This window comes from Pollachius pollachius, assembly GCF_949987615.1.
Source record: "Pollachius pollachius genome assembly, chromosome: 4".
NCBI classification, from domain to species: domain Eukaryota; kingdom Metazoa; phylum Chordata; class Actinopteri; order Gadiformes; family Gadidae; genus Pollachius; species Pollachius pollachius.
Genome location: NC_136937.1, coordinates 27,969,118 through 27,981,637, shown reverse-complemented (window position 1 = coordinate 27,981,637; position 12,520 = coordinate 27,969,118). Strand labels below are relative to the sequence as shown.

Genomic DNA, 12,520 nt, shown 5'->3' with positions numbered 1-12,520 from the left:
GGTCAAACTGACTTTTGATTAAAACAGCATCACGAATAACAATTTCTATTCATTTTCGTTCCATAACTTATTGTAGCGGAACATTAGGCTATATGAGACTGAATTTCGAAAAGCTAACCGCATGCTATCTCTCCCACGGTCAGGCATATATATATGGTCGCTTGCGGCAATCGGATGGCAGTCAAACATCTAAACCCTCCCGCTGTGAACAAGACTAACATAACTTAAGATAAAAATAACGCGGAGGTCGAGCCAGACTGCAGCCTGCTTGAAAACCACCAATCGTTATAATCAACTCTGTTAATATTGTTACATTTACAGTCAAACTTCGAACAATCTATACCAGGGGTCAGCAACCTTTTCAACATGCAGTGCCAGTTTGACATTTTCTCGTTAATGAGTGTGCCTTAAGCAACGATATGTTAAAAAATAAGCTGAATCATGACACAGCGACCAAAAACATTTCCAGAAGACCTGGAATTGTACTATTTCCATATAGTGCACAATCATGCGTCAACATTTAAAATGTTTTTTTGGTTGTTATATTTGCAACATGGGCTTACAAATTATACTTACATATCAGAAACATTCAGAAACTCATTCAAAAACATATTTGCACTGTGAGAAATGTAAAAAACGAGAATATATGAGAATGTTGGAGCATCCACATCAATATCTTTAAGACATGTACAGCTTTGCAAAACCATGTGAAGGCAATGCATACAGGCCACTTGCAACAATATTGTAAATATTTTCTTCTTTATTACTCACAACATAGGTTTAAAAACTATTAATTCATCCCATTTTAGAACACTGCTTTCTGTAACTAATTTAAACATATTTGCACTGGGAGGAAATGCCCAAAACAAAATAAAGTGCAAAAAAAAAAAATGGTAGCAATGATTATGCTGCCCCATTGTGCTGTGAAATTTTTAATAATAATTTAAAAAAAAAAAAATTTCAAGTGTGCCAATGATTATGCTGCCCCGTGCCAGTGGTGGCACGCGTGCCTAGGGTTGCCGACCCCTGCTCTAGGGTCTATAGTGTAGCGACCCTGGGAGAAGAGTTTGTGTGTTATGTGTTGCATTGTATTTCGTTGTCCGTTATGCCAGTTGTTCTATGTGCATGCATTGGGATGTACTTCTTGTTAATCAGTGTGGGGGGCGAATCATCAGGTCAGCTGGGGGAGGGCCTTGGGAGAACTGAAGGGTGGGGGTTTGCACGTTGAAGGGACCGGGTTGGGGGGTTGCCTGGGTAACCGGTTGTTGTTAGTGTGGATTTTTTCCGTTGGACATCGTAATGTCACCGGGGAGGTCATTACAATAGCATATAACCGCGTTGTCTGATTACAGTTTATTTTATTGTTTTCTTCATATTTTTATTGGGTTTTTTCTTTTTTATAAACACAACAAACATATTGATATTGATTGATATTTTCCACCATAATTTGCAAATAAATTCTTAAAAAATCAGACGTGATTTTCTGGATTTTTTTTTTCATTTTGTCTCTCATAGCTGAGGTTTACCTATGATGAAAATTACAGGCCTCTCTCTTTTTAAGTGGGAGAACTTGCACAATTGGTGGCTGACTAAATACTTTTTTGCCCCACTGTATATAGTTTAATGTATTTAAACTATGACATTTTTCAATGTTTCTTGCACTTATTAAGTCATTGTTGCTTGTTCTTGTTTCTTCATGGTCTGTTTTCAAATGTTTAATTTCGAATGCATAGGCAGAGTATGAGTCTTCCTATACCGAGGATACATCTGTTGCATTATAGGGGCAGATTTCATTATACATCTGGTTGAATTGAAGAAATTAAAAGGCCAGTGCACTGAAAAAACAAATGTTCCTATTGACTTATGATGGTGTAGCCATGCATGTTGTTTTATTAATATGTCAATGTTTTTTATTGAAAATACTTTGTATAGATGAATTATCCCCAAACTTGTCATCGTAACACCTTTGAAATAAACATGACTTAACATGGCAGATACCTGTGTATTGTTTATCATATGCGGTAAGAGTGTAACATTTTCAACTCAGTTCCTTGGGAGCGCCTACTTACAGTAAAAATCACTTCTGATGGATAAATGATGTGTATGAAAATCACTTTTCTTATCTAGTGTTACTATTATATTGTTTAAAATGTACGCATATATTAAAAAAATATATAGCGTATAAAAAGTGGCTGGTAAAAAAGATGAGTGGCTGGTAGATTTTTAAATCTACCTGCCACAGTGGCTGGTGGGCAAAAAAGTTAATTTCCATCTCTGACTCACACACAACCAAGTATTCGCAACATCTGTGATTAAAATGAAAAATGAACCAGGAATTTAATATTTCTGATTCAGCCGTGTAATCTATTAAGAAAAATTATGAAACAATGTGCAACTAGCCTTGAAATATCTGGTTTGCGGCTTTACTGAGATGAAACCAAGTACAGAATGACTTAAGTTAATCACAAACATCTGGTTTAACATTCAGATGCGATGTCTTTCTATACAATGTTTCAGCAGTGAGTCACAATAATTTAAGCTGCCGTTTGGCTTAAAGGCTTCTTCATTTTGTCCCAACTGTCATTCACAACTGAGTGGTAATTCAAATAAAACTTAGCTTCACAGAGCAAGCAGTGAGGAACTTTTCATTGATTGTAGACACAAAATGGTTAAAAGCAAAGGCTATACAAGCTATAACAGTAGCATAGCTCGACGTTTGAACTAGACAGGACAACAAAATAATATAAAAACAGCAACCTGTATAAATACATTAAAAATTCGGAAGCATCGCAAATACTTTGCAACAAAGGCCAATTGACTCCACCTGTGTGGAAAACAGGAAATCAGTGTCCACTTTCAGCTACGACCACGCGTTCCTTGAGTGCATCGACTTCATTGTTCTTGTTGAGAGCAACATGGAGTGGTCTGCCGTCCCATCAACGTGTTCCAGGTCTTTGACATTCAGAGGCGGCCAGGTAGACAGCAGAAATCACTTTGGGTGACTACTTTCAATCACGCATTCATCCACAGGGACTGTGAAAGACACACAAACACATGCAATTAACGCTAAAAGCCAGTGGACTTTAAACACGTAATCAAGTTATTACTTCATTTTCATATTTGGATAATTCAACAAGTTGTTGGAATTGGATAATTCCAACAACTTGTTGAATTATCCAATTCAAACAAGTTGTTGTTTACAATAGAAGATAAGCTATTTCAAGCTAGCTCCAGTCTAAATCTTAACTTGAGATTTCTCTACACTGCTGCGGATTTGTTCAATGATTTCATGTTATACCACCTTGTTCTTCCACAGTGGATAACAAATATGTGCATGCTCTGTAATACGTAAAAAAATAAAGATTTCTAACAATAAGTAAATTGCCGTCTTTACTGTTGATTAAAGCTTTGTAATGCTGAACGGTTAGGTTTGTTGTTCATCCAGAGGCACCAGGATCGGCAAAAAGCGAAACGTTCTGAATAGACACTGGCGCTGTGATGTTAGTAGCGCTCGATTGGGCTGATCAAATCAAACCAACATCGCAATGTAATGGAACGCAATTAATAAAAAAAAATATATATATTTTTGGATTTGTCACAGTTACTGACTAGAGATCATTAAGATTCGTATTTACTTTTCTTTTACACTTCAATTGTTAAATAAAGATGTCAATATCAATTTATACATCAATTCATCTCAAAACAAAGGCCTGGCCTAAAGGGAAGAGTAGTTATATGTAGACTGCTTCTAATGTTGTGCTGGTCAGACTATAGAATGAAATATAACTTGTTTAGTGAACAATATAGAACATAAGGAACTTTAAAATGAAAAATCGCATACTAAATCCAAATCTCAATACTGGTTGAAATAATCGCAATTCGATTATTTCCCAAAATTGATCAGCCTGTCCGCCTTTACTCTCACATTTAGAGAAAGGAGCTGGAGCTCAGAAAAAGAGGCTTTGTGGACACGCCAGAATTCTTCTTGCATATTTACAAATGGGTCAAAACGGCCATAAGATTAACATTGGCTAATGTTTCCTCGTTTTTCAACCAGATGAAAAATGAGGAGGGCCTGCAGACGGAGTGCAGATGGCCTCAGTTGTGTCATTTGAGAAAGTGTGTTTTTGCCTCACCTGTAGTATTAGTTATTGCCTTAATGGTTCATTTCATAGATAGCAGTGTTATAACAACCTAGTGTTGCTAAATGTAACCTTCTCTATACTCTGTCCTCCGAAACATGACCTCCGGCAGTTTCCTTTTTGTCATTTGGATCTAGGTCGAGAAAAACAATACATTTTGGAACCAGTGGGATTATATTCAAACAATATGTACATTTGTTCTTCAGTTTAAAAATCACAATCATTATTCATGCGTCCAGCACTGAGTTATTTCTTGGTTACGGCGACTGACCTTTGCCTCTGCCGTCTTTTCGGTCGATCCAAGCTGAGGAGAAACCACAGAACAAGATGATGTCATTATTTTACCGTGGCGGTGTAAGGAATGACCACCCTCTATCACAGGTATCAACTTTAGCCTGACAGTGGTCTGAAAAGTTGGCCTTCTGTAAAGGACTCGATTTTGTGGAGTCCATTTAGTTTTCACTACAAATAAACATGGGAAAATGTCCATGCAATATACTTGACATGCTCTAATACACATGCAACTGTCATATAAATCCCTGTTTGGCTCTGGATGTCGCAAACTTCCACTTGAAGGATTAATCCAAATCAGGAACTCAAAGTGAAACACTACAGAACTAAAGGGTTGAATGGAGGCCCTGGGATGACCTGAACATCGCCAATAAACTATTTAAACTGGGATTGGGGGCGCTCTAGATCATATGCATAGGGTGTAGATATACATTTAACCAAAAAACACTCACGTATCCACTTCTTTAGACACATGGAAAATGGATGCTCTGGACCTGGGTCAGGAAGTAAAGGAAAACTTAGGTAAACATTGAGGACACTTAACACTCATTTAAAAAAAGTGCTGTAAATCATGAAACGCGTCGTGTTCAACTTTTCTAAGCCTCTTTTTTTCTTTTTTAAAAAACTGAGCACATCTAGAAAATCAATTTCCTAAAGAAAATGCGTTGAGTGCTGTAATGCAAAGTTAGGTTGAAAATATGTTTTAATAAAGCCACATAGTTTAAGACGTAAAGAAATGTTGAATGGCTTAAATCAAGTCAAAAGATTTGAACAGAGTTCAAAAGTCTAAATGTAGAAAACAATGTAAAGATGCACACCATTCACAAAATGTAAAGTGGTTGGAAATAAATAGAGTTAAACAAATAGCTGAAGTGATAATGTGTGAGATAAAATCTAGAATTGCTGAGCTGTTAAAGTTTAAAATGCTTGAATCAAGTGTGTGTACGTGTGTGTGTCCGTGTGTCTGTGTGATCGCTGGGTGATGTGTTTTGGGTTAACAGGTCTATGAAGGAGGGGGTTAGCCCCATGGTTACGACCCGCGGCAACTTTGTGATACTTTAGTTGGATCTTCACTATCCACACACACACTGTAGCATTGTACTATAGGTGTCCGGGAAGCCCAACCCTCTCTCGGACACAAACATCAAAATCAATGGCTTCCCAGAGCTCTACACGTCCACACACACCTCACCGCCGGTGTCCCTCATAGTGACGAGTATATTAGGAGGGTTATGCCGCGTGCGTTCGGGGCAGAGAGGAACGTTTGGCGGAGACATGGAACATACAGTTTCAGGTCCACAACACGGTAGGACGGAAACACGAATCAGGACATTTGCATCACGGATCGGTCGCTGTTTGAGAACCGTTGCAGCCTTAATGCCTATATCCTTATTCATCTATCTATATCAATATGTATACATATCTCTGTATATCTATACCTACACCTCCAACTATATCCATATCTTATATTTTTCGATCTATATATCTATCCATATCTGTAACTTTATAGAGAAAAGGTTGATGAATTGATACCTACACATAATGACCATAGCGATTAGTGCACATATAGCAACAAGCAGGACTAAGATGACTATCGCTGCAATCACCCAAGGTGGTAGATGACCTGCAATTAGAGAAAATGGAAATATACATAAAGTTACCAACATGGCATCAACATGCAAACACACAACGTTAAAGTTTACATTTTATACCACAAGGTGTGATTGTGATAGCCTTAAAAGCCATTTTAGAAAATCTGCCTCTTCTGACATCACAAGGGGGCGACCAACACTCATTTACATTATTCTTTGTTCTGTTCTCCTACAATCAAACCACTTTGGATAAGTTAGGTATCATGTGATTAGCACAAACTAAAACAAGGTAACAGACCTTATCCACCTAGCTGCCGGATATGAAGAGTACAACTGAAACGTGCTAGGCGGCCCCTTAACATATTGACTGGCCTTGCAACCGCTACGCATTAAGAGATGTTAGACGCCACCATTAGATTGTTTGGAGAGAACCCATATATGCTTTTTTATCTTTTCTTTGAATGGCACCGATGTAACCTTGGATAAAACATCATGTGCATACACATAATAAATGGCCACCAATGCGACCATTTGGTCAGTCTTCAGCCCTGATCGTGTGATATGACCCTTCATGTTTGAACTGTCCACTGGGCACATACCTGGTTCACAGAGTGGGTTGAGAAAGCGATCGCTGGCTTCACTGGGCCTCAGAGGGGGTGATCAGCCTGCAGGAGAACTTATCACAGGTTTTAGGAGTCATAACCATCAGCTGGTCACCCTTGGTCCACGGCCCTTCATCTTTCTTCCATTCGTAGGAGACCGGTCCCAGATCCTGGGTGTCCGCGGTACACCTCAGAGCACAAGTGACGTCACACACCAGCGGCTGGGCCCATATACCGGTTTTCGGAGGGGGCTCTTATCATGTGGAAAAAACATTGGACATTTACAGAGCCATAACCAACTGGAATAATTTAGCCCTTAATATACGCCTTATAAAAAATAAATCATCCTTTAAAAAGAATATGCAGAGGCATCTATTGGCATGCAGATGAGGTATTACTCTGGGCTAGTTTGTCATATTTGTCTTTTGCTCCATATGAGTGTTATAATAACATATATAATTCTTCTTAAATATCTACATTATTGTATAATCGGCTTTGAATATGAATGTATTTACTTATGAGTATTTTTTCATATCAATGTAACCTTTGCATTTTCTTTACATTCATATTTATGTAAATTAATGTATATTAGTGCAATTGAAGTTTTTGCATGTAGTGTGTTGCGTATGTACAGTAGATTAGGTATGGACCCCAGGAAGATTAGCTGACTGCCATGGCATCAGCTAATGGTGTTCCTTTAAATAAACAAAACACGAGAACAGAGAGGACGTCCCACCCCCCCTGACCCCTGGAGTACGATGACACATCTCACCATGTATGAATGATGATAAAACCCATGTCTGTCGTACACAGGAAAGCTATAGGGGCTTAGTTAAGGAAACCAACCCCTCTCTCCATGGAGAGTTTTAAGCTTTAAGAATGTTAAACCCCCCCCTGCCCCCCGGCCAAATGTGATGCGTCCAAAACGTAATAAGACGTGAGGAACTGCCGCTTCTGTTTTTGTATGTAGTTTAGTGCTGACCCTGGATATTCGTTACGGAAGGTATTCAGCCAATAACTTTGTTTTTCGTAATTGAAAAAAATATTTTTTTCATAGAATTGAGAAAGGCAAGCAGAAGGTTTGGTTACATGTCGCCCTACTATCCCATCTCCTAGAGGACGACACATGCCTATTCTATTGACTTTGTTGTATTGGGATAACATTTAACTAAAATTTTTTGGCACACACCAACCGACACACACAAACGTACGAGAGGAACACACACACACACACACACACACTTACTGATGACTTTAACCTCATAAGTCCCATATGTTCCACTACTCGTCTCCAAGGAGAACTGTCCGCTGTCAGACAAGATCGAACCATGAATGTCCAACCGCAGGGTATCTGGATCCAACGTTGTGCGTCCTTTGAATGTCCCATAGTATTCCGGGCCGTTGGGATTCTATTCCACAACCAAGCTGGAGCCGTGTTTCCACCTGATGAGGTCGATTGGTTGTGGAAAAGTGGGAACGTCTTTCTCCAAGGCGATCGTTGTACCCTCTTCAAAATATTTAGCCGTTTCTTTTTGAGCTACAACTAAAAGAAATGAAATGTTAGGCAATTTTCCATTATTGTCTCTTTCACAGCTTTCCATTTTTCTAAGTGTTTCTTCAAAGACTTTTCGACAGAAACTCAGCCTTTGTGAAACCATCCAGTTATAAAGCTGTCCGTAGAGGGGCAACATTGGTGAGTTTGCCACCATTCATTTCAATCAGATGAGACTTTTATTTTCATGAATAGGGCCCTACATGGAGGGAAGTACAAGAGGTTGCAGTTATTCGAACATCCTCCTGGTTGCTTACGACTATAGAGTGCAACATTGACAAGCCCTTTTTAAACGGTAAGTAGCCAAAGTAAATTCGGAGCAAAAAGTTATTTAGAAAACTAAAAAAAGGGAAGGGTACATGATTGGACTGTATTTGTGAGGTCATTATGGTGTTTATATTGTTAATAAAAGGTGTGTGTGTGTGTGTCTGTGTGTGTGTGTAATGTTCCCTATAGTGTATATTGTGTTGTCATCGACATTGGTACAGTGCTTCGTCCATCCAATCCGGTTCTATTGGTTCCCAACTGTGGAACTCGGTGGATAAGGTAACAACGTTACTGCTATATAACAACGTTATATAGCAGTCTTATATAAGACTGCTATATTATTTATTTACTTTTAATATTCACTGCAGCATGATAACGACATGATTACTACAACTCATGTCAGCTACCTTACTAGCAGCCAGACTGCAAAACTCACCTCAACCCGGTATGACTTCTCTTTCATACTGGCCCTGACAGAACCCTCAACCCGGTATGTCTTCTTTTTCATACTGGCCCTGACAGAACCCAACCCGGTATGACTTCTCTTTCATACTGGCCCTGACAGAACCCAACCCGGTATGTCTTCTATTTCATACTGGCCCTTACAGAAACCACAGGCTGGCCTTCACAAACACTACGCTCCAGGACATGGCCTGAGTGTAGTGATTTCACCCCTTTGGACACGCCTGTCCTCATCTCTAAAATGCGGCATCTAGTCAGAAAGGGTGACTGCTGGTTTCTCTGTGGTAGACGACCGTAAAGTTCAGTGGTGGCAGGTAACGTGGACTTGACTTCCGCGTGTGCCATAAACGGTTCCATGTTAACATGAGCTCCACCAATCAGAGGCGTCGCGTCACACTTCAGGTTGTGGGTAGCGTAGTGCTGTACATGTTTTTCTCCACTTTTAAAAAACTTGTGGCTTCTACGGGAGCGTATATCGTATCGGGGTAAGAATACATTGGATGGTTCGGACATTATGGCTTATATTCAAAACCCCTATGTTGTTTAAAGAATATAGCGGAGCTACATGTATGTTGTTGCACGGACCCGTTTAGGGGGGACACAGATGACTTGCGGTTCAAGAGTAAACACGTTGTTTGCAGCTCCGTCTCTTGTCTACTTCATTAACCCTTGCCTAACGTAACACCCTATAAAGAATACGAACGGGTCTTTCAGTTCCTGACTGTACAGTGTCGTAAGCAGGCTATAACAACGGTGCTTTACAACGCCACTCATTATACTCAACACTGTCTATATCGTAACATTAACACTCAAACCTCGAACAATCTATACGATCACAGACACACCGATATAAGCTGGTAGCGTACATGTTTGAGTATGAAATCATATTCAGACGACGTGTGTGCGGAGAAATGCGCAGTTCCATGTGACGTAAAACTACAACCTACCAGACAGGGCTCCCAGGACTGCCGACAGCCAGAAGAGGGTACTGGAGAACCTCATGTTAACCAGGAGCAACATATTAAACACTTGAATAATACTAAACCATTATCAAGGTCAAACAATGGCATAAATTCAACCCCTACTCGGGTTGCTTTATGGTGTGATCCAGATGCCTCTGACACCGGGAGACTCAGACTAAACTTTTACATCCGAGTCATTGCGCGACGGCGAGTATTGATGACGTCTAGCGTCTCTAGAGTGAAACTAGTTTTTCGAAGTTTGACTACAACAAGTGCTCTTTCGATCCATGCGTTCTTGTCGTATTGATTTCAATCAGGTTGTCGCCAACAGTGAGAATCACTTAGGTCTGACCTGGCCAACGGGAATATTTTAGGGCACTTGAATCCCAATTCACATGTGAAAAAAAGAGGCTATGAGCTCTGAGCTGCAGAAAAAAAGAAAGAAAAAAAACATATATATATATTTTATACTGGCTCATGATAGGCCCCCCGATCGGCGTAGGCCCTGGGGCTTCAGCCCAGGTAAGCCCGTGCATTAAGGCGGCCTTGCTGACACAGACACACACACACACACACACACACACACACACACACACACACACACACACACACACACACACACACACACACACACACACACACACACAGGAAATTAAACGTGTGATTCTGAATAAAGTATATATGATATCAAAATTCAGTTGGGATATTATTGAAGATACAAGTGTGTAGATTTGTTAAATGGTTTGAACGAAGATAAACGGTTGAAAATTGATTTAGTTACGTCCAGTGGCGGTGGTGATCAAAAATGTTGGTGGGGGACAGTAATAGACAGGGGGTCTGGGGTTCCCCTCCTCCCCCCCATAAAAAAAAATGAATTTAATAGATTTGATTTTCTGTATTCTGGTGCATTTTGGGGATGGCCACTACCTATTTACCTGCTATTCATTCAGATTCATAGCCTACATCCTGAATGCAGGGCCTGGACAAGCTTACACTGAATATACAGACCTACTTCATGGCCATTCCACCAGCCATTGCTATTTAACCCATTGTTGTTATTCTGATATTGACACAAATCATGATCACTTTCCTATAGCATCCATTTCTTGTGAGTCTCAATGTCTACTTCAAATGCTGTTAGAAATATGGGACAGTTGCTCCATTTTGTTTATATGCTACAGGCTGAAAGACTAAATTAATATGTAACTTACTTGCTCCTTTTAAGTATAACATTGCTTGGGGAGTCCAATTCCTCCACTGAAAAGGGTGGAAAGTGCTTACAACTCCCTGCTAGTTAGCGATCTATCTCTTCTCTACATGTAGTTGTGTTGCGCGAATGCTGCTGAGGAAGGTAGCCTATTTGATTGATTCGCTGAATTGTCCAATCATGTGGGGATAACAAAAAAGAAAAGCGATACCATTGGCCTGGGGCGCAAACTGGTGCGACCCGAGGGCGAATTTTCTTGCGCCAATGAAAAGGTGTCTCTGCTTGATAAGACAGCAAAAAGTTAGCGAGCTTACATTGACTTCAACGTGGCCGGCGCCCCTGACTTGGAGGAGGGCTTTATTTCGAATGACCAATAACTAGCCTAGCCCAAATCATTGACGTCATTGACAAGTATATCACACAATTAAACGAGGATAAACGCTATGTATTTTTGTTGATTTATTTCGTATTGATAATAGTTTATTAATAGTTGGCAGATATATTCAAGTGAATATTTCACGGAGGGGTGGCGCCCCAGCGCCCTCTATTGACCCACCGCCACTGGATAAGTCTTAAACAGTTTGAAGTACCGGAGTACCAAAGTACCGAAGTACTAGTAGCTGAAGTAGTAGCAGTAGTAGTAGTAGTAGCTGAAGTAGTAGTAGAAGATGAAGTAGTAGTAGTAGCTGAAGTATTAGGTAGTAGCTGAAGTAGTAGGTAGTAGCTGAAGTAGTAGTAGTAGCTGAAGTAGTAGTAGTAGCTGAAGTAGCATGTAGTAGTAGTAGCTGAAGTAGTAGTAGTAGCTGAAGTATTAGGTAGTAGCTTAAGTAGTAGTAGTAGCTGAAGTAGTGATAGTAGCTGAAGTAGTAGTGGTAGCTGAAGTAGCATGTAGTAGTAGTAGCTGAAGTAGTAGTAGTAGCTGAAGTAGTAGTAGTTGCTGAAGTAGTAGTAGTAGCTGAAGTAGTAGTAGTTGCTGAAGTAGTAGTAGTAGCTGAAGTAGCATGTAGTAGTAGTAGCTGAAGTAGTAGCTGAAGTAGTAGTAGTAGCTGAAGTATTAGGTAGTAGCTGAAGTAGTAGTAGTAATTGTTGTAGTAGTTGTATTGGTAGGAGTAGTTGTAATGGTAGTAGTAGCTGAAGTAGTAGTAGTAGCTGAAGTAGTAGTAGTAATTGTTGAGTGTGTTTGTGTGTGTGTGTGTGTGTGTGTGTGTGTGTGTGTGTGTGTGTGTGTCTTAACAGAATGGCAGAGCCATTGCGCGTGTGTGTTTCTCTTTAAGAGAATGGCGGCGCTATTGCTGTGTGTGTGTGTGTGTGTGTGTGTGTGTGTGTGTGTGTGTGTGTGTGTGTGTGTGTTTGTGTGTGTGTGTGTGTGTTCCTGAACGTCCACACGTTCTGATGTCAACGGAAATCAATGAGAGCAAATGAAAACTATGCCGGTTTGAAACT

The 12,520-nt window shown here is 40.0% G+C and overlaps 1 long non-coding RNA gene across 2 annotated transcripts; it reads right to left on the bottom strand.

Annotated features, from left to right (window-relative positions):
* Positions 1–1,885: 1,885 nt before the first annotated feature.
* On the bottom strand, positions 1,886–10,024 carry LOC307075070. Of its 2 annotated transcripts, XR_013811834.1 has the most exons (8): positions 9,856–10,024; positions 7,874–8,170; positions 6,625–6,880; positions 5,971–6,057; positions 4,886–4,927; positions 4,414–4,446; positions 4,137–4,275; positions 1,886–3,033 (listed from the first exon to the last, which is right to left on the bottom strand). It is a non-coding gene; the product is annotated as an uncharacterized lncRNA (long non-coding RNA). The 2 variants fall into 2 exon arrangements; XR_013811833.1 differs by having other exon boundaries at positions 1,886–4,275.
* Positions 10,025–12,520: the final 2,496 nt, after the last annotated feature.